This window comes from Piliocolobus tephrosceles, chromosome 5, assembly GCF_002776525.5.
Source record: "Piliocolobus tephrosceles isolate RC106 chromosome 5, ASM277652v3, whole genome shotgun sequence".
Classification (NCBI taxonomy): Eukaryota; Metazoa; Chordata; class Mammalia; order Primates; family Cercopithecidae; genus Piliocolobus; species Piliocolobus tephrosceles.
In genome coordinates this window covers 3,775,559-3,798,455 of record NC_045438.1, presented here as the reverse complement: position 1 = coordinate 3,798,455, position 22,897 = coordinate 3,775,559, and the positions used below count along the sequence as shown (strand labels likewise).

The following is a 22,897-nucleotide window of genomic DNA, read 5'->3' as shown; positions in this document are numbered from 1 at the left end:
GAGGACAAAGTCACCAGAACGATGCCAAACCAGGAGATATGGCCTGAATTTGAAGGAAGACAAGTTTTTATCCGGCGTAACAATGAAAGAGGTTGAAATCACGGAGTTATTATTAAGAGAAGTTGTGGAGTAGTTATTCCTAGTAGTCTCTAAGTAGCAGTTGATCCTAAATCACAAAGGTGTGTACTTTTCTAGAGATTCCAGACGAGATAATTTTGAGGGTTCTTATACTATGATTATGAAAACCCAATAACTACGTTTTAATGTAGTGCATTGTGTTTTTACCACTTAAGATGGCAGTGATTTCATCAGACAGCTTTCTTTTGGGAAGACTTCCAAACCAATCTTTGGGGGAGAAATTAATCTCTTTTTTGCCAAACTGGTGGGGTTTTCTTTCCCCACATTGAATGTTTATATGGAAAGATATGAACCATAAGCATCTTTATATAAACATTTATTCTTTTTGCTTTTTATTGGCTGCATTGTAAGGGGTCATTTGGCCTAGAGGGAAAGGAGGGTAACATTCCCCACGGCAAACTACAACCAATCTTCCTTCTCCTTTCCCAACTCCAGCAGTAACCATGGAAAATCAGTGCAGCATCCTGGTGCATTTGCGGTGTGGTTTGACAAAGATCAGAATGTTCTTGTCAACACAGATCAATGTCCATCTGTAGATTCCAGTGCTTTTTCTTACTAAGAAGTGATTAATATGTCTACTACAGCTACCTAGTTTTGTAAAGTATATAGTTAATTAAAGGGCAGGATTCAAAAACATGATCAACTCTGTAAAAGCCCTGATCTTACTTGGCTGTTTCTTGCAAACTTCAACCTGAGGGGTACAGAGACATTTGTTGGGTCATGGCATGCTTGCCTCCGGAGAAGATCGTTTCAAAGACTGGGCCTTTTTTTCAGGTAGCCTAGATGCAGGACACAGAGTCACTCATTTTGCCAAAGTCCCTTTTTGCCTTCCCAAACTGACTTTCCTTTCAAAAAGCTATGTGGAAAATTAATGTGTAATTTTTCAATGATAATATTTTCTCTTTGTTTGGTTTTCCCCAGTGATTTCATATCTATACTAAACACCCATCCCAAATAACTTACACAGGAAGTGGAGACCAAAGCTAAAACAAACTCACACCCATTTCTCTGGCAGCCTATTTAAAAAATAGCGATTAAAAATCAAAACATTAAACATCACCGTTTCTGGCAAGATAACTCTCCCCTAGGTTACATTAGAAAATTCTCCCCTGCATTTACATGGCATCTTTGCTGTTGATGATCTTAGTTTTCATTGTTGTGGCCTAACAAAAATGTATAAAGCTTAAAGACCAGCCTGAGCAACACAGCAAGACCTGAGCTCTACAAAAAATTTAAAACATTGGCTGGGCATGGTGATACATGCCTGTTAACTACTAGGGAGGCTGAGCTGGGAGGACGGCTTGAACAATCCTCCTGTAACTAGGAATTCAAGGTTACAGTGAGCTATGATTGCATCACTTCACTCAGGCCTAGGCAACAGAGCCAGACCCTGTCTCTCAAAACAAAAAAAGAAAGAAAAAAGTTTACAGATATTTTGACACCACAAAGAAATCTCATAAATATCTCATAAATTGTGAGTGACCTGCAGGAAATGAAAGCCCAGTGTTGTTTCTTTTTACACTACTCCTGATGGGGCCAAACACTTTCTTTACACCCGTGAATGCAGTCTGTTGTGGCATGTGGGTGTATATCCTTCTCTCTTAAGACAAGACATAATAGTCACCCATAATCTTGTAATCTCACATAACAAGGCATTTTGATCTGCAGTCCGGGTTGTTTTCTTTAAGCTAAATTTTATTTTATTATTATTATTATTGGTTTAGAGACAAGATCTCACTATGTTGCCCAGGCTGGTCCTGAACTGCTAGGCTCAAGTGATCCTCCCACCTTGGCTTCCCAAAGTGCTGGGATTACAGGTGTGAAGCACCGCGCCTGGCCCCTTTAAGCTGAATTTTAAAGGAAGTTAGAATCTCATTCTCTTACATTTTTGTAACCAAGAAATGAACTCTGACAGTAGAGACTATTAATATACTAATTATTCCCAGCATTGTATACTTCATGTGAAGGCAGATGAAGAAAATGAAGAACCTGTCTTCTGTTCTACTAAAAGAGAAATTTAGTTTTACTTAGTTGTATCTGTAATTGTCCTTTTGTTTTTAAGAATATAAGAATATAAAGAATTGCAATAAAACAACATAAGAGGTTGACCAATGGAACAAGTATAGTATAGCACTTAATAAGATGTAAAGGTACTATTTTAAGTACCTTGTTTTAAAGTTAAGTAATGACAGCCTCCAGTTAATAAACCAAAAATAAACTCTAATCATTTCTTGGATTTCAGACATTTTTTTCTTTACAGAAATACTGTGATATATAGTGTTCCTTTTACTGGGTCAGCCAACAAAAGTATTTACGTTGATATAAACAAAATACTTTTTGTAATCAAATATTCTAGCTCACAATGAAAAATAATTTTAAAGTGTGATTATTTAGCACAAGTAAAAAAACTTTAAAAATACAACCAGATTTTTATTTTTCGTGAAATAAACAATAGTGAGTAGAAGGAAATTTTGAGGATGTTCTTGAGAAGAACTTTTTGACACTTTAGAAGTTGATAGGGTAAAACACACCTTAGACCTTCCTTTCACTTGATACTAACATGTCCCCAATCCTGTTCTCCCATCATTAGAGTTATTTTTAAGGGTCACAAATGGAACAAACATAATGGAAGAATGAGGGATGACAGTGGAAAAAATAGAGGTAGAAAAGAGAGGAAGAAAGGAGAAAAAGGAGGAAAAAGGTAGTAAAAAATGGTCTTGAAACAGCTGGCAACAGTTGGAAAAGTGAGACAAAAAAGTGCATGGGTTAAAGATGATAAAAACATTGCTTAAGGAAGAACCAAGCAACCTGAGAGTTCTGAAAACAGGGGAAATGGGGAATGCTTGGAATGTGTATGATTCCCCAGAGGAAACAAGGTTGAGAAAGAAAGACAGGAACTCGATTCATTCCCAAAGTGGGCCACTGGGTGACCATGAAAGGCCTGTGCAGGCTGGTGCTCTCTTGATCAAGGGAAATGTAGGTTGGAGGAGTAACTTCAGGTAAAACCAAGGTCTGTGGAGATGGAGGGTCCATGTGCTCGGAAGAGATATGTTCTAAATGTGGCACTATATATTTTTTTTAGAGACAACTTTATTTATGTATCATTTAAATACCTTTAAAATCACCTGTTTTAAGTGTACAGTTCAATAATTTTTAGATGTACTGTTGTGCAACCGCCACCACAAACTAATTTCAGAACATTTCTTTACTCTAGTAAAATCTCTCCTGCTTCGTTACACTTACTCTTTGTTCTCACTCCCAGTCCCAGGCAATCACTAATCTGCTTTCTCCATATATAGATTTTCTTTTTCTAGCTATTTTATATAAATAGAATCATGCAATGTGTGGTCTTCTGTGTCTGTATTCTTTCTCTTAGCATGTTTTTGATGCTATCCATGTTGTAGCATGTGTCAATATTTATTTTTATTATTAAATGGCTTTCTATTCTGCTTGAAGATAAACACATTTTATTTTTCCACTCACCAGCTGATGGTCATTTGAGTTATTTCCACCTTTTGGCTATTATAAGTAACTCTGCCAAGAACACTGTGTATTGAGGTCTTTGTGTGGATGCCTACATGCGTTTCAAGCAAAACATAACTAAGAGAGATCCACCTGTTCATGGAAAACCCAAATATTTAGGCCTGTTGTGTTCTACAATTTTAGGATCCAAAACTTCACATACACATTCTCCACATGGCAACCAAAATGGACTTTTAAAAACAGAAAATCAGATCACATCTCATCTGATTAAAATTTCCCAGTGTTTTCCCATCACACTGAGAATAAAGCCTACATGCCTTTCCATAGCCACAGGACTCTACCTCATCTGACCTCAGCTGATGTGTCTAACTTTATCTCATAACCACTTCTCTCACCCTCAACTTCACTCATGTTAATCTTGTTGCTCCTCAAACATAAAAGCTTATTCTGACCTCAGGGCTCATAAATAGTCTATTTCCTTTGCCTAGAATACTTTTCCCTGATATTCATTTGACTCAATCCTTCTCATCCAGGGTTCCCCTCAAATGTCATTCATGTAGAGAAGCCTTTGAAGCCTGCCCTATCTAAAACAGCAGCCATATCTCTCACAATACTACCTTTCCTTGTTTTTCTTGAGACGGAGTTTCACTCTTGTCACCTAGGCTGGAGTGCAATGACATGATCTCAGCTCACTGCAACCTCCGCCTCCCAGGTTCAAGTGATTCTCCTGCCTCAGCCTCCCAAGTAGCTGGGATTACAGGTGCCTGCCACCACACCCGGCTAATTTTTGTATTTTTAGTAGAGCCGGGTTTCACCATGTTGGCTAGGCTGGTGTCAAACTCCTGACCTCAAGTGATCCACCTGCCTCAGCCTCCCAAAGTTCTGGGATTACAAGCGTGAGCCACAGCACCTGGTCCTCTGTTTTATTTTTAACTGAAAAGTCTGAAACTTATTGCTTGCTGACTATCTCCCAAACAGAATGCAAGCTCCATGGGGCAGGTACTTTATCTTTTTCATTGATGTAACTGCAGCTCCTAGCATATGGTAAATGTTCATTAAATTTGTTAAATTAATGCAGAAATGAAGAGCAGAAATTGGCCCTCTTTTTACAGTTCTGTACTTTATCCCTAGAATCTCTGAGAAGTCAGTTTGATCATGCAATGAATTCCATGTGTAAATTTATATTTTTATTTATCTATTTATTTTTCAGTAAACCTTTTGCACTCTTATCAGTTTGTGAATTTCTAAGCCAACTGACCACAAGTCTAATACTGACAAATCACGAGCCAGATTTGGTCCTCACATCTGTTTGTTTGATGTAGCAGGTATGTTGGAGCCTCATTTCCATTTCTTTGGCCCACTCCTGTTTCAGCTGCAGCTGCAGTGAGAGTTCCTGTCACCTCCTCATTGACAGGATCACACCTCAGGCAGCTAAAGAATTATTCTATTTTTCTGCCTTGGGCCTCTCTTATGCCCCAGAGCCATTGGGCATGTGTGTGGACCACTTCAGGACCATGTTTACTTTCCCCAGTACAAATATCAGCCATCAACCGACATGGGAACCACCTTCATCCACACTTCCTTCAAACGGAAAGCTCTGGAAGACATTTACACTTCCCAGAAGTCCCAGCAGAACTGATGTGTTCTTCCCTTCAGCAGAGACTTGAATAACACCTTCTTGTACTGACTTCTCCTTCTGTGTCATATTCCCTGTTCTCTTACTTCTGTTTTCTGGAATTACCTCCCCACGGCACACAACCTGTAGCCAGGTCTTTGACTCAACCTCTGCTTTCAGGGGTAGCCAAATTAGGCCTATGAGTTACATCATTAAAAAAATTTGTAAAATAATTGTTCAAATTTAAGCTTGAAATATTTCAAGTTAAATTCTGAGTTCTTAACTTCCTACTTTAGGATGCTGCATGTAACTTCATATGCAATAATTTTGATGGTTCTTATTTGGTAAGGAAAATTATTGTCCATTCGCTTGTTTTCAAACCTTCAACCTTTCAGTTGTTTCAAGTGTTTAAAGGAAAATGGTCTCAAAACCTCTAGTCTCAAAACCTCTAGTCCATTAGGAATGAGAAGAGATGGGGAATTCTTTCTATTATAGAATGTAGCAGAAAGAAAAAATTTAAGGAGTTTTTTGCTTCATTAGGTTTGCTGTGGAATGAGAAATCAATAAATTAATGACTACAGTGCTAAAATAAATAATTGATCAGTGCTTGTGAATATGATCTCCTCTTCATTACTAAACCAACTCAGCCTTATCATTTCCAAGCTAAGGTAATTGTAACCTGCAACCAGCAGAAGAACCAACCATTTTGTTTTGGTTTTGAAGCCTCATGAGTACAACTCATTCATTCAAGCATTTAGTAAGATTAATAAAAAGAGATGAATTGCAATAGTGATACATTCTTATCTGTTCACAACATGTTTTGCTTATAAGAGTACATTATCTTCCCCACTTCAGTGAAGTCAGTTATTTGCAGTTCTTCTCCCAGGTATAGTTTTACATGCTGATCCCTCCCTTTTTCTTGCCAGGCTGGTCTGGAACTCCTGGCCTCAAGTTGCCCAGGCTGGTCTGGAACTCCTGGCCTCAAGCGATCCTCCTGCCTTGATATGCCAAAATGCTGGGATTACAGGCATGAGCCACCATGCCTGGCCCAGATTCCTTCCTTCTGATTAGCTCAGTTTACTTAAAAGCAACTCTTTATCCCTGAAGCAGCCTTGGCATTTGATCTTGTTTAGGATGCAGATTTCCCTAATACTTTGGAGACCATTTTCTACACTTTCGGTGATTGATACAATGCCTCAGTTTGCTTATGAATGAAACAATCTTGTAATTTATGATTCCTCATTCTTCTGTGTCTGACTTGCAGACCATATCAAATTTGTCATGTCTAACTATAACTCTAATACTCTCCTGCCCTTTTATACCCAAATCTTCAGGATGAATATTAGGAATACCATATTATACATGGATCTCTAACTTTTTGAATGACCTGAAGCTTTTCCTTTAAGGAAATACCTCTCTGCTCCCTGGCCAGACTCTCAATCCCGTGGCATTGAGAAGGGACCATAAGGTCCCTTCCACAGGAGTGAGTCCATCATCCAGACTGCTCAATTACCGCACTCCACCACCAGTTCCAGGATTGGTTGTTCAATCACTGCACTCCACCACCAGTTCCAGGATTGGTTCAGGGAGCCATACTGGCCCAACCAGTTATGTAATTTTGCTGAAACCGTTAGGAGAGAGGTTACATCTTTTTCTTTTCATTGGGATTGCTGTAGTTAAACATAAATCCAAAGCTGCTGGTGGCCATTTTTGCCAAAATATGGGGAATTTTTCTTTAAAGTTGACTCAATAGAAAGAAAAGAAAGGGCTGGGCATAGTGGCTCATGTCTCTAATCCCAGGGATGAGGGAGGCAGAGGCAGGAGGATCGCTTGAGCCCAGGAGTTGGAGACCAGCCTGGGCAACATATTGAGACCTCATATCCACAAATAATAAAAAATTAGCTAGACATAATAGTGCTTCTCTGTGGTCCCAGCTACTAGGGAGGCTGAGGTGGGAGGATCGCTTGAGCCTGGGAGGTAGAGGCTAGAGTAATCGTTATCACACCACTGCATTCCCATCTGGGTGACAAAGTGAGACTCTGTCTCAGGAAAAAAAAAGAAAGAAAGAAAGGAGAAAGATAAAAAGAAAGAGGGAGAGACAGTTTAAAAGAAAGAGACTGAAAAAGAGAAAAAGACAGACAAGTAGTAAAAGTCTCTGTCAAATGACAAAGGAGGCCAGGCACAGTGGCTTATGCCTATAATCCCAACACTTTGGGATGCCAAGGCAGGTGGATCACCTGAGATCAGGAGTTCAAGACCAGCCTGGCCAACATGATGAAACCCCGTCTCTAGTCAGGCACGGTGGCTCACGCCTGTAATCCCAGCACTTTGGGAGGCTGAGGTGGGTGGATCACCTGAGGTTGGGAGTTCAAGACCAGCCTCACCAACATGGAGAAACCCCATCTCTACTAAAAATACAAAATCAGCCGGGTGTGGTGGCGCATGCCTGTAATCCCTGCTACTTGGGAGGCTGAGGCAGGAGAATCGCTTTAACCCAGGACGCAGAGGTTGCAGTGAGCTGAGATTGCACCATTGTACTCCAGCCTGGGCAACAGGAGCAAAACTCCATCTCCAAAAAACAAAAACAAAAAAAAAGGCAAAAGACAGGCATCATTTAAACCTCTGTGCTCAGCCACACCTGAAGCAAACAAGATCTGTCTTTTCCATTTTCTTAAACAAAGAATTTTTCTTTGCAAAATTACATGACTTATTTTTCTTAAGCAACTTTGAGATACATTTTTGTTACCTGCTCTTGGAAGAGGCCTAATACTTGCTATGTCTACTCGGAGTAGGATTGCTTGGGTTAGGCTATGCCCCTAGAGATGTCTATTCTTCCTCCATGAAGCTTGTTATTACTAGGATCAATTATCTGGAGAGGAGGGAGGCCCTCAGGGTGCAACTCAGGGTGAGGGGACAAGGCTGAGTATATGGAAGCTGCCATCCCTTTCTGGTCTTAATGAAGACAAGGCCAAATATTTGAGAATATGTACTTGCAGAAACAGACCTCAAGAAAGAAAGGAAAGAGCCCTGCAATAGGTTAAAAACTGAAGATGAAGAAGCTATGCAATATATGTTAGAGTATTTAGTTTCATGGTCCTACTCTTAGTACTTGCTGCCATTTTGTTACATTCTAACCTCCAGTAAAGCTTAATTGGGCATCACGTCAGCCTCAGTTGAACTAAATGGTATGCAAGGAAGAACTGTATGTCCATATATGGGACAAAGCACTGAAAGCAGGGCATTAGTTTTTGCCTTTTGAGGCCTGCAGGTGACATAGTAAAAATAATCCCTGAGGAGAGTGTTTAGAGCTAGGAGTTGGCACTGTAAGGTCAACCTCCCCTATCAAGAAGAGATGCTCTCTCATTGACTACTTTGAAACATCTGGGTTTTATTTAATTAAGGAAGGCATAAATGTATCATGCCAATTATATGAAAGCATAAAATTAGACATCTAAAGTAAAGAAAAAGATTAACATCCCAAATAAGAAAAGCAGCAATGCTCAATTTCTTTTAATCTAAAAATCTATTAAGACTTCCCACCACACTTTCAGATTTGGGAAGAGACCGCAGTGAGCTAGTTAAGGGCAGAAGAAACAAGACATAGATACGTTGATGGAAGTATAGATACATTGATAGAGGGGGCTTCAGGGATTTTTGCTGGCAGGCAGGAAATCGTTAGGAAGTTCCACTAAAGCTTGAACTTTGTGTCTTTCAGAAGACGTTTCACCCTCGTTACTTAGAAGCATGCCCAGCACACAGTAGGCCAAAATGTAAGGTTGGGGCTATTTAAATTCTTACTTCAAATTAGGATTGGGCCTAAGAGGCATAGACAGATTCTGAAGGTGGGACTCATGTGATCCAGCTGCTGAGATGAGGCAGAAGGAAAGCAGAGACCTCTGAGCCAACTTGTTGGAAAAAACAGCTGAAATTACTACATTCAGTTTATAAACAATAATAGTCCAATGATAAATTTTTAAAATCCCTGTGAGACTAAGAGTGCTGCCCACTTGCTCCTCTGGAACAGCAGCAAGTACAGCGAAGGGCTAGCAGCACAGCTTTACGGAAGGAATGGCCTTTATTTTCCATTTCCAAACCTCGTATTTTGCTTTCATTGAGTCAATTATTAATACATTTCTTAAAAAGTTCCATGCGTTTAAAGAGAGCTATTTTCCTCCTTAATTTTTTATACCAGCGGGAGATTGACCCATACAATATTACTGGTAGGTGGATGAACATTTGTCTTTCTTAACTTTTAAGATTATCAAAAAGTAAAACTCGCAAAGAAACATTTCATTCTGAAACCAATGTTAGTGCTGCAAAAATAATTTTTTGGAACAATATTTTATGATACAGAAGATCTATGTCATCCAGGGAGCCTCACTGCAAACAATACAAATGGACTCTGCCTGATTTGGGCAAAAAAGGATTTATTGAAAGGCTATTGGTTAGCCTGCACTGTCCAGGACAGCAAACGGGCTCAGAGGTTGTGCACCCAGAGATACAGCCAAAATCATATCACAAAGCTGGTCCTATGTGGACACTGCTGCTGCTGCCACTTAGCATCAGATATCACAGCTGGCCCAGTTGACACTGTTGGCATTATGCATTGGATACTGCTGTAGATGTGGCTGGCCATGCTATCTTTAGAAACTAGACATTGCTGCTACAGTCACAAGCAGAAATGTTCCCTTCTCTCTTCTTATTTGCAAAATTAGCCCCCAATTTCAAAGTCCATAGGTTTGAATCTAGAGTATATACCCATGCTGCATGGAGGACTGGAAAGTAAGTATCTAGCATTTTGGGTTTCTGGGGTGAATGGTGAGGTTTGACTTCCAGCAAGACTCAAAAGGAGGTGAGGAATTTCCCAAGCAGAAGGAAGGGAAAAAGAAACATAAAAACAGTGACCACTACAGTCCACACCTTTGACTGCCTAACTACATTTATTCTCTTTATTTATCTTTACTTATGTGTCTACCTAATATGATGCAGATATATCCAAAACAGCAAAAAACACACTCAACTGCTCTCCCAAGAGAAACCAATATGTAATCAGTTACTGCATCCACCTTCAAGTCCAGAACTTTTGGGTAATGATGTTCATTTCCCAGTTCAATCATAATCCCATCTTGATATAAACTATGGATTCCATTGTTCAAATTCATTACCACCACTTAATATAAAATAATGGACAGAAGCTTGTGCATACTCTGCATCCAAGTTGCTGTAGACACTTTTTTTGTTAGCCCATTGAGTGAGCCCCAGGATCAATGGGGAAGGAGACTGACTAACATTTGCAGGGTGGATTATTTTGTCCACCGGCTCACTAAGCCTCCACAGGGTTTTTTGTTGTTGTTGTTGTTGTTGTTAGCAGTAAAGATATTTTTGACTTCAAAAAAATAAAAACCTTGGACAGTTGATATAAACAATTAAGAATTTATTACTTCACATGTTAAAAAGTTCTCTAAGATACGGTGGCTCAAGAGGTAGCTGATTAGATAGCTCAACAATTTTATTAAGGATCCAGGTCCTTCCTATCTTTTTGCTTGGCCATCCTGAGCATATTACCTTAGCTTCTTTCACAGTCATAAGAAGACTAAGGTGCTTCAGGAGACACATCTTCATACTAACATCTAAAGGCAGAAAAGGGGACTATCTATTGTTTGCATTTTAGTAGATAAACCCCCATTGAACTAACCCCACAGCAGACTCCCTTCAATTTCTCATTGGCTAAAATGGGGTTGTATGGCCCTTTTTGAGGCTCACAAGGGGAATAGAATCACCATGATCACTTAGACTCGCTGATTCATCTGCAAGGGTAGAGGTGTGGCCAGCCTTCTCTGGAGCATAGTCACGTGGAGGAACTTGGACACCTGTACAAATCTGAAGTTTTGTTCACAAAGAAGGGGTATAGCTATTGGATTGACAACCAATGTTGTCACATTTATATGAATCCCAAATGTCTTCATATGATAGTCCCATTTTGAGACCCATCCAGATACTTGTCACCAGTCCTCTGGTCTTTTTCTTTCCACTTCCATGAAAATCTGACCAAACTATTTGTTACTGTCCATCAGCATTTCTCTCTTTGCTAGAAAAATCAAGGACGATATACCACTCAAGCTCTGCATACTAGGATAATTTTCATTCTCCACCTTCACTTTGGTAGGACTGAGTGGAACTGAGTAGCACTTCAGTAATCTATTTTGTATGTTTACTTTTAGTGATGCCAGCTTACTCTCAGAGCTATACGTAAACTATGCTAGTTTTCTTCAGTTAACTGGTAATAGAGAACTATTCATGAAGTCGTGATGGCTGGTGGAGAGGTGGTGGTGTGGCATGAGGATGAATGCCAGGAAGAAAAGTCATCAGTATGTGAAACTTGAGCTCTCAGGACATGCTCAGATGCACTCACGTATATACTATTTCCACTCGAATATGTGTGACTTTATAGCTGGGTAGATCAGATAACATTCACTTCATGGTAGGTAGCTTGTGTTTCATAGTTACCTGGTTTCTATCAGGGCCCAGTATTAAGCCAAGTGCTATTCCTTCAAAGAAGAATGAATGGCTACTCACTGAAGAAGTTACAGCTTTGCTCTAAAACCCTGACGTTCCTGCTGCAAACTTCATATTCAGTCTTTCTGCAGACTCATTTGATTTTTGAGCACCCCTGGTCCCACTGGGTCCTAAGGGCCACATAAAAAAAGCTGCAGCCTCGACCAGCTGGAACCTTCCTCTGGGCCCTACTCAAAGCTGTCAGCCTTTCAGATCACTCAAGAAAAGGAGCTAAGGGGCATACAAAATTGATATATGTTGCTTCTAAAATCCAGAGAACACCATCCATCATAGTACTTTTTTCTAGAGGTGAGAAATAAATTGTTCTTGACACTGAAAGGATAAATTCATGTCATGCAACACTGGATCCCAAGAAACATCACTGAATTATCATGAGATTTATTTCTACTTTCTGGCATGCATGGTCTTAATCTAAAATACTAGTCACTTTCTGTTCTCCAGAGTCATCATAATACTATCTTCAACACAGCCCTGGATGATGAGATGACAAAGTTCCTTTAGAGCAACTTATGGCACAGAGAATAGAGAAGTAACATAACTCTGAGTTGAAAATATAGTTCTGCTGTTTTAGGTAAAGTCATACTACTTCTGATGTTCTTTCTCTGTTTGTTGAAGCAGAAAAAAAAAAAAAAATTGTCCAGATGAAAGCTGCAATCGATATCCCACCGTGTGTCTTGATTCATTGTGATAAGGAGACTACATTTGAAAGATCATATGTACTTGAAAGATAAGTTACCACTTGACTTAGCCTACAGTTATCCCCTGGAATTATCTAAGACTCATCCGTCTTTCTCACTGGCCAGCAGTTGAAGAATTAAGTGGGGATGTGATAGGAAGCGCAGTGACCTTCAGCTCTATGATTTCCCCAGGAATGTAGTGCAAAAAAAAAAAAATTACAGTAATTTTTTCAATGAAGTAGAACAGAATACTTTTAGATTTACTATTTTGACAGTGAAGGTAACCCCCTGAGCTTTCACAAAGTCATTCTGAACCATGATAACTGTGTTAGACTCCATTCTATAGGTCAGAGGGTCAGTGTCAGAATTCTGTCATTTGCTGAGGTCATTTTTACTAATAATATGCCCGGAAACTGAAAATAATCTTAGCGAAGGTTCAGGGGCTTATTAGAATGCATTTGTGTTCAGTGCAGTGGACCACTCTAAGTATTTTAAATACAAAGAGTCTTAAGACAGAGAATCAAGTGCTTACAAAATCACTGGAAGGACTAGAGAGGCAAGTATCAGAAGGGCACCATGGGCCGGGTGCAGTGGCTCATGCCTAAAATCCCAACACTTTGGGAGGCTGAGATGGGAGGATCACTTTAGCCCAGGAGTTTGAGATCAGCCTGGGCAACATAGCAAGACCCCCATCTCTACAAAAATATCAAGTCATTAGCTGAGCATGGTGGCACGTGCCTGAAGTTCCAGCTACTCAGGAGTCGGAGGTGGGAGGATCACTTGACCAGGAAGTCAAAGCTGTAGTGAGCCGTGATCACATCATCGCATGTCAGACTGGACGACAGAGCAAGCAAGACCTTGCTTCAAAAAAAAAAGACACCACCAGAACGACTGAGTTCAAGAACACATCACCAAAGCTATAGCCACTAATCCTGGAGGATTTTCCAATACTCAACTGAATTAGACCCCTGGTGGGCTGCTCATCTGTTTTTCCTTGTAAATCCATTTTATGTAAAAGATTTCTGGAGATGTTTGAAGGATGTATTATTTTGAATGCCATGCCAGCTCTACTGCTACTATTATTATTAATATTATTATTGTTATTTTTGAGATGGAGTCTTGCTCTGTCATGCAGGCTGGAGGAGTGCAATAGCATGATCTCGGCTCACTGCAACCTCGCCTCGTGGGTTCAAGCGATTCTTCTGCCTCAGCCTCCTGAGTAGCTGAGACTATAGGCACGCACCACCACACCCGGCTAATTTTTGCATTTTTAGTAGAGACGGGGTTTCACCATGTTGGCCACGCTGGTCTTGAACTCTTGACCTCAAGTGATCTGCCTGCCTCAGCCTCCCAAAGTGCTGGGATTACAGGTGTGAGCCACTGTACCCGGGCTCTACTGCTATAATTATAATGAGCATGCCCACCTTAAATTTGCCAGTTAGGTGCCATTACTTGCCCTTTTCCATCTTAGTGTCACTACTGAAATCAGGAGCCCTTTTCGACCACGGAGTATTCTCTTTTTACCACAGCACACGAAAACCACCAAAGTGCCTTTTAAGATACCTATGTAATTCTTGAGCGCCTGGTATAAAAAAGGTTTCTCAATTGGGGTTTCTATTAGGAAGGAGGAAGAAAAAAGGTCCATATGATGGACCATCTATTGAAGCTACAAATGTTCTCTCTCACCCAGTAGGCAGAGAAGAATAACAGTAATATAGCATTTTTAGGGCTAATGCTCAATCTTGGAAACAAATGCATCAATATTTTGCTTTATATTTACTCTCCACAGATAGCTCTGCTTTGGCATAATAGGGCTTTTACTTTCTGGAGGAAATTCTATTCTTTTTTTTTTTTATCATTCACTATGACTAATTGGATATATACCTACAAAATGACTACCTCTTATTTACCTAAATTTTAAAAATTTTAGCTGGACACAGTGGCTTACGCCTATAATCCCAGCACTTAGGGAGGCTGAGGTAGGAGGATTGCTTGAGCTCAGGAGTTCAAGACTAGCCTTGGCAACATAGGGAGACCCCATCTATACAAAATATTTTTTAAATTAGCCAGGTGTGGTGATACACGCCTGTGGTCCCAGCTACTCAGAAAATTGAGGTGGGAAGATCAGTTGAGCCTGGGAAGTCAAGGATGCAGTGAGCTGTGATTGCACCACTGCACTCCAGCTTGGGTAACAGAGGGAGACCCCATCTCAAAAAGAAAAACAATTAATTGCAATTTCAGTTACAAAGTAGTTGAAATGAAACAAGTGGGAGAAAAAAATAGTGTGTGCATTTCTTTATGTAGACCTTTTGATAAAACCTACACTTTCTAAAACAAGTTAACATTTTTCAAATGTGGTGAATTAAAAAGAGTCACAAAATTGTTTACAACTTTTTTCATCAAGAGCTAGAGTTGCCCGGGTGCGGTGGCTCACGCCTGTAATCCCAACACTTTGGGAGGCCAAGGCAGACGGATCACGAAGTCAGAAGATCAAGACCATCCTGGCTAACACGGTGAAACACCGTCTCTACTAAAAATACAAAAAAATTACCCGGGCATGGTGGCGGGCGCCTGTAGTCCCAGCTACTCGGGAGGCTGAGGCAGGAGAATGGCATGAACGCAGGAGGCAGAGCTTGCAGTGAGCCTAGATCACGCCACTGCACTCCAGCCTGGGCGACAGAGTGAGACTCCGCCTCAAAAAAAAAAAAAAAGAGCTGGAGTTCATTTTACCACCCCTTAAATTTGAGCTGTCCTTATAACTTGCTTTTACCAATAGAATGCTGCAGAAGTGACGATTTGTGACTTCTGAACAAGACCTCAAGAAAACCTAGCAAAACAAATAAATCAGTTTTTTGGGGGGGATGGGGGGAGAGGGTTAATTTGTTATTTCTGCAGTTCTTTATTTTATTTATTTGCTTATGTATTTTTCTTTTCTTTTTGTCTTTTTTGAACAAATACATTGTTATTTTAAGCCACTAAGTTTTGAGGTAGTCTTTATGCAGTAATAAAAAACTGATATACCAACCCTTTCATAAGGATTCATGTGCTATCATTTTACTGGAATTTGGGGAAGAAGCCAACTAAAAAGCGTGTTGTTATTCAACCACACTTAATTAAAAATCAAACATTATAGATAAAAGTTTTTTGAACTCCTAGCCTCAAGTGAGCCTCCCATCCAGCCTCCCAAAGTGCTGGAACTACAGGCATAAGCCACCAGGCCCCACCAGATAACTTTTTCAAAGAGGAATAACTTTAAAACTCAGTCCTATTTTATATGCAGAAAAACAGAAATAGCATATAATCTCTATGGGAGTGAAATATAAGAATGTAACTCCTTGCATCCCTGTAAAATATAATGCGACGACTCAGAGCAGGGCTGGGAAAATGCTATTTCACTCCTGCTTACTGCAAATGCTTTATGAGCGCCTACCACATGCTCTTGTATTATAGTATCTGGTAGGTACTTTTGGGTGAGGGTTGTGTGGGGAAATGAAAGTGAAGATGGGGAGGTGAAAGCTCCATTAATAAAATAAAATCCTTAACCAATTAAAATTTTTAAAATGTATTTAATGTTATCTGTTTCTCATCATTCTTAATATGTACATCATATTCTAATGACCATGTATTAGATAACACATGTATATAATTCATGACTAAAAATGTATCTCTGTTGAGCAAATGCTCAAAAATTATTTACACACATATGTGAATGATCAAAAAATATCGAGGATGGACTAGGAAACATGGTGGCCCTTTTAAGAGACAAATATAGAAGCAAACTATACCTGTCACATAATATAAATAAACACACACATGCCTACAAGATATCGTGTAACTGGCATGGCAAAGTCACTGGGAAAGGCATACCTATCTGTAATTATTGACCTACTCTGGGCTATGACATTATACCAAGCTCTTTGGAGGAATCAAAGATGAAATTAGAAGTTTTCTTGACTAACATCCAATTCTTCTGGAATTTCCTTTTTGGGGCATGTTATTTTAGGGTCATTCTAAGGGTTCATGCCTATAATAAAATACCATAAAAATATCCCTGGAGCTACCCTGCCTACTGGTTCATTTTATGAGTGGACTCAACAGACTGGTGGCTTGGTTTGTTCTGGGCCCCTTGCCTCAGGAGCACCCTGGTGTGACCTCACACACCACAAAAGAGCCTAGTGGGTTTTTTTTTTTGTTTTGTTTTGTTTTGTTTTGTTTTGTTTGTTTTGAGACAAAGTCTTGCGCTGTCACCCAGGTTGGAGTGCAGTGGCTTGATCTCCGCTCACTGCAACCTCTACCTCCTGGGTTCAAGTGATTCTCCTGCCTCAGCCTCCCGAGTAGCTGGGACTACAGGCACCTGCCACCACGCCCAACTAATTTTTGTATTTTTAGTAGAGACAGGGTTTCACCACCTTGGCCAGGCTGGTCTCAAACTCCTGACCTCAAGTGATCCTCCTGCCTCGGCCTCCCAAAGTGCTGGGATTATAGGCTTGAGCCACCACGCCTGGCCAGAAGAGCCTAGTTTTAAGCGAGAGTTCATGGCACTGGGGCATTTTATTCCTCCATTTACCTAGCAGCTTCCACTGCAGATGTTTTCTTGCCCTTCTGGCTATTTTCACCTTTCTTTCAGTTGCTTTTTTTCTCCATTTTTAAAAATTCACAGTCTTCCTGTTTCTAAGTATTTACCACATGCTTTTTCCCTGACTTTTTTCATGCTTTTTCCCTGACTTTTAATTTTCACCCCTTCTTAGCCCTCTCTCCCGACCACATCTGTTTTACTCCCTTTCATTTTTCCCCCCATTCCTTTATTCCCTGCTGTCCTGTTTTTCTTTGTTCAATTCAGAACATCAGCCAGAAGCTTCCCTGTTGCTAAGTAACCATGTCACCCACACACCCCTTTCTGTTCTCAACTTATTTCTTCTGTTTTAATAAACTCTTGGGGCCGAATGGTCTCTAAAAGAAAACGAGAGGTGCTGCTGTCTTCTCTTCATGCAGCAGAGATGCATACCCTCTCATATCCTGCCTTTTCTTACTAGATTTTGACTTCTTGTTTTATTGATAGTTGCCCCAGACTGTGAGATAACACTAAATAAGCACAAAATATCCTTTTGGGCTAAGACAATTTGCAGAAGGGAGGAAGAGATATAATTTCTGCAGAAGGAACAATGAAAATATTTAAAATATAGTTACAAGGGCAGTTCAATGAGCATGGGCTCATTGAAGGGTATTTGCCTTGACCCCAGAATCAAATCCAGCCCTCCCTAGTGAAAGGTTTCCATTAGGGATCAAGTTAGCTAGCAAGTCCCTCTTAACATATCCTTATATTGTTGAGTTGTGAGGAAGCTACTAATGGTGTGGTAAGTGTGATTTGCACAAAATGAAGGATAAAACAATACAAGAAATCATTATGTGGTTTTCCAAATCTCAATCCTTTTCCAGACATCAATCTGACATGGCACTTGTGCCAAAGGCATAATTGGAGGTGTGTTAGCTCTTCTCACAACATGCTCTTGAGGGATTCCAAGTCTTCTGGCACATTTTAATAATTTAATGGGAATGGTAACTCCATATGTCCAAACACTAGGGCAGAGTAAGAGATACCAGATTTGAAAAAAATCTTTTCACCCTTGCAATACCATAAATAATTTCCTTCCCTGGTGTGAATTCTTTCTCTGTCCTCTTGCATTTATGCAATGCCTGGGAGGCCTTTCCTGCTAAGTCCGCCCCCACATGGTTGCTCTCAGCTTTTTACCCGCAGTGAGCACTGTGCTAATTGAGTAGCTTCGAGAGCAGCTTCTTAAGAAGTATCACAGCCTTCCATGTAGGTGTGTGTCCCAGCTCCTCAGGTAGTGCTCTCTGTCGGGGAAGGGCTTGTATCCAGCATGTAATGAATACTCAATAAGTTGCCTTAAATTTAACCACAGAACACAGACACTCTGACAAGGGGATTATTTTTAGTTTCATTTTCTAGATAGAAGAACAGTGGTTTTCCTCATATTAAAGTCTAAGTTCATCAATCAAAGTGCCAGAAATGAAGCTTATGCATTTCCATCGCTGTCCTGAAATGCAGATGGAGCATTTCAGTGGAGGGAAATTTCGAAAGTTTTTTTGTCAAGACCTGTTGATATTCTGAAAGCAGAAACCCTATAAGACTAAAACCCACTCTAAGGTATTCTAAGAATGCCTCGCCAGAACTAGAATTGGCAAGCTACTAGTTTTCCTTCTAGAATCCAGCTCCTTTGAGATGTTAGGTCTTCTGAAAGTTTCAGAAAGTTTTAATATAATTTCAACTTTTATCTTAGGGTAACCGCAACTGATGAAACATACATTTGAACCTCCTGGAAGTTTTATTTTATGTACCACTTACTTTAAATTATACAAAACCTTCACTGTCTTCCAGTATTCACTTCTCTTTTCACTTTTCTTCTCTCCACTTGAGATATCAGGCACCATCACCATGTCATATTTTCTTTTCTTACATTTTTGAACATCTAGATCCTTTTTTCCTTTCCATCCTCCTCACCAATGTGGTCTAGTCTTATAGGGAACTGTTCTCTCCAATCACAGTCCCCTCCTCTTCCACTTCTCACTTAGCTACTCTTCCCACACCCCAAAAAGACTCTCGCTTTGTGATTCCAGTCCTAGAATTCTTTCCCTATTAGTGTCTTCCTCACTTCACTGCTTCCCTACCCTATGGAGCTCTCACAAGCCACCCCTTTAACCACTGTCTTCACTAGCTCAGTTCCCTTGCCGCTCACTGGCCTGGCAACTCCCCAACCTTGAATGAGTTCATCTTCATGTCTCCCTGTCTGAGCCCAGGCTCTCTCTCCTGGAGAGAGATCACAACTCTGCCATGGATGATGGATGCCATTCCAACTCTGTGACCCCGAGTACTGGTCCCTCCAGGCTGGTCCCAGCAGTCCTCCTGTGTTTCCTTCTGATATTCCTCCTCATCTGCTTTTTTTTTTTTTTCTTTTTTCTTTTTTGAGACAGGCTCTTACTCTGTCACCCAGACTGGCACGATCTCAGCTCATTGCAGCCTCAACTTCCCAGGCTCAGATGATCCTCCCACCACCTCAGCCTCCCTAGCAGCTGGGACTACAGGTGTGTGCCACCATGCCCGACTAATTTTTGTATTTTTTGTAGAGATAAAATTTTGCCATGTTGCCCAGGATGGAATCAAACTCCTGGGCTCAAGCGATCCTCCCGCCTCGGCCTCCCAAAGTGCTGGGATTATAGCCATGAGCCACTGCACCCGGCCTGAACTCATTCTTTTTAGCTCCACATTCTATTCTACAATAAGGAAGCACCATAACTTACTAAACTACTTTCTTTTTATTAAACTTCATTTTTTTGTGATTACAAAGAATGTGCTAATGAGATGCCTATGCATTTATTTTTGTGTATATTTCTAAGTATTTCTGTAGGATACATAGAAATTTTTAGGTAAAGTGGCTTGAAATATTTAGGTATAGGAGTTGTTTTTTGCTTGTAAATATATTTAAATATGTGCAAACTTTTATGTATTAAAATAAGCAAAATACGTAAAACCTTAATTCACAGAACAGCAAATCTGAACCAACGAACATATATAAAAATACTCAAGCTCACTTATAGCCAGGAAAATAAAAATTAAACTTGCAATATCACTCTATAGCTACTAAACTGGCAAAAATCTAAAAGACCAATACAACCTGTTACTGGTGGAAATACGGGAGAAAGAGTTGCTTTTGTTTTTTGTTTTTGTTTTTTGGGGGGAAAATAATCTGGCAACCTCTACTAAAATTTAAAAACATATATAGACTTCAGCTGACAAACCTACTAACTCTTAGAGTTCAATCCTATAAAAGAGAAGTCCAAAAGGTTGGAATATGTAGACAAAGATATCTTTGGGAATATTCATTTCTTCCTGCAAATATTTATTAAGTTCTGACTATATTGCCATCACTTCACAGATGAACAAGGCACAGGCCCTGCCCTTAAGTTACTCGCAGCCTATCTGGAGACAGATGAGTACACAAGCAGCTGGAGTTCATGAGCGAGGTGTCTAGAAGCAATCTGGGCCTGGGATGACAGGCTGCAAAGACTTCACCGAAAAACAAATTTGCAAGACTAAAATACAACATGCTTCCAAGGCCTTGGATTAAGTTGTGTGGTCCAGGATAGCTGAACAGAGTAAAGATACCTGGATATAGGGAAAAGATAACCCATAAACTTTTCCCGAAACAAAATTATGTTAACAAAAGTCCCAGGTACTCTAATTACTCTGGTGGCAGTGGAGATAGAATATGAGATACACAATGAAAAAAGAACTTACTTTTTGGGAAGAGAATTAAAAGAGTCTATTATTAAATGGTAGCCAAAATGCTGTTTTTCTCATATACCTGGCACAGAACATACTCTTGAAAGCTATGTGTTGAATCAATAAAGTATGACATGGGAAGAGCATATGAAAAGGTTTAGCTCAGATAAACTTGAAATCAGTCAATAATCTCACCTATTTAAGATTTTTTCCTTGAATAGACTTTTTTCCTTCCTTCCTTCCTTCCTTCCTTCCTTCCTTCCTTCCTTCCTTCCTTCCTCCCTCCCTCCCTCCCTCCCTTTTCCCCATCATTTTTCAGGAGAAAGAAACACTCTGGTCAAATAGGGGTTCTAAATCCTGTTAACCTCACTTTAACCCTGTTATTTCACCATTTAATGACAAGGCAAAACCATCAGCTCTTAAATCATGAACTTTAAATGCCAAAAACAGTGTTGAGCAATTTTTAAAACATGAATGTTATATAGAAAAAGAATGACTGACACTAAAACCAAACAAACAAAACAGACAGTTCATTAGAAACTGGTAACATAGAATAGCCCCAGTTTTGTACCTAACAGATCTCGGAAAGGGATTGACAGCCCAAGGAGAAACAAGAGCAGCACATCTAGAGGAAGGCACATTTTCTCCCCAACTGCTGTCGTTAAAGGAAAAACCATGAGCATGAGTTCTCGTATGGGAGGGTAGCGACCTCCATGAAATCATGAGAACATTCCCGGAGTTAAGTGCTGTCTGGCTTTGCTCCCACATCAACAGCAAAACAACTGCATAGCAACCTACATTTGCCCATTTCCTCACTCATTAATGTCTGTCCAGAGGAAACACCCCTGCCAGTCCCTGTCTGCTTTGTAAAGTATGTCAAACAGGAGTTGGGCGTGTAGGCCAGATTGGGGAGCGACACATGCTGGCACTTCCCAGCGCATGCGGCTCCCCACTCGGCTTTCTGGAGCACTGCCTTTTGGCGACAGAGCAGCTAGAGCTCCTCTCCCCTCCCCCATTTCCTCTCATAAAGATAACTGGCGTGCGTGTGTGTGTGTGTGTGTGAGCTCCCAGTTGGCCAAGTACCCTTTACATCCAGTGATCTGTTTTATGAATAATAGGAAAGAGTTTCCAGCTTATTTTCTGCATTCTCAGGAGTACGCAGAGCTCACAGTAAATGCAGAGTAACAATCACTTCTAAAACAAAGAAAAAAGCACTCTAAATTCTGCTCTGCAAAGACCATTTGCCATCTGTTCCTTTCCGCCTGACAGGGCTGCTTATCAGGACTCCAGCAAGGACACCATCATCGCCATCTCGATCGGAGGACTTTTCCTCAGTGGCAGGGGGTGTTTCCTTGAACTTTCCCGTCTGCTTCTAAGCAAGAGGTATAAAATATTATCTATAAAATAAGACTAGCAAGTGGCTCACAGTGAATAAAAATAAATCAGGGTGCAGTTTGTCATCATCTTTAAGAGAAAAAAAAAAAAAGGAAAATGCTCCACAATTGGAGAAACAACTCACTTTTTCAAACCTCCTCAAGGAACATCTTCAAATGACAGGCAGGAAATGGGTATGTGGGGGTTAAGTTAAGCTCAAGTAAACTCAAGTGGGGAGAGCATGATCCAGCCCCATCATGCATATTCATAAGAGGCAACCTGAGCTTCCGTGTAAAACCACAGTGTGACTGTGTTTCCTGCACACACTTTGCATCCCACACAGCCCAGACATGCTGCAGCACTGGAGAGGCCCAATGCCTTGCTTTAGAACATGGCTCAGAGGCACCATAATTGTTCACTGACAACTTAACCTACACATTGACCAGATGGTTTCCATAGGCCTTATGACAGCTCAAGAAGTGTCTGTCAGGATGGAGTTTGGAAGTCATCATTGTGCAAGTGTGATTCTCAAGGCTTTGGCTACTAAGAAGCAAAAATGGAATATGGTTATTTGTTTTCAGTAAAGTGTTGGGCATTTATTACTATACTCTAATGGAGAAATAGGTCAGTCTAACCAACATGGGAAGACGATAACACTCTATATACTGCTTCTCTTCTCAACAGACTTTCTACAGCAAAATACCCATAGTTTCAGCTGCCAGAAAATATAAACCA

General features: G+C 40.3%; 1 protein-coding gene across 1 annotated transcript in view; it reads right to left on the bottom strand.

The window, feature by feature from the left end:
- Positions 1–22,322, bottom strand: part of CEP85L (centrosomal protein 85 like) — a 240,476-nt gene extending 218,154 nt beyond the window's left edge. The window contains exon 1 of the mRNA XM_023219005.2: positions 22,308–22,322. The gene's annotated coding sequence lies outside the window, so the exon portion shown is untranslated. The remainder of the gene's footprint in view (positions 1–22,307) is intronic.
- Between the last annotated feature and the right edge of the window lie 575 nt (positions 22,323–22,897).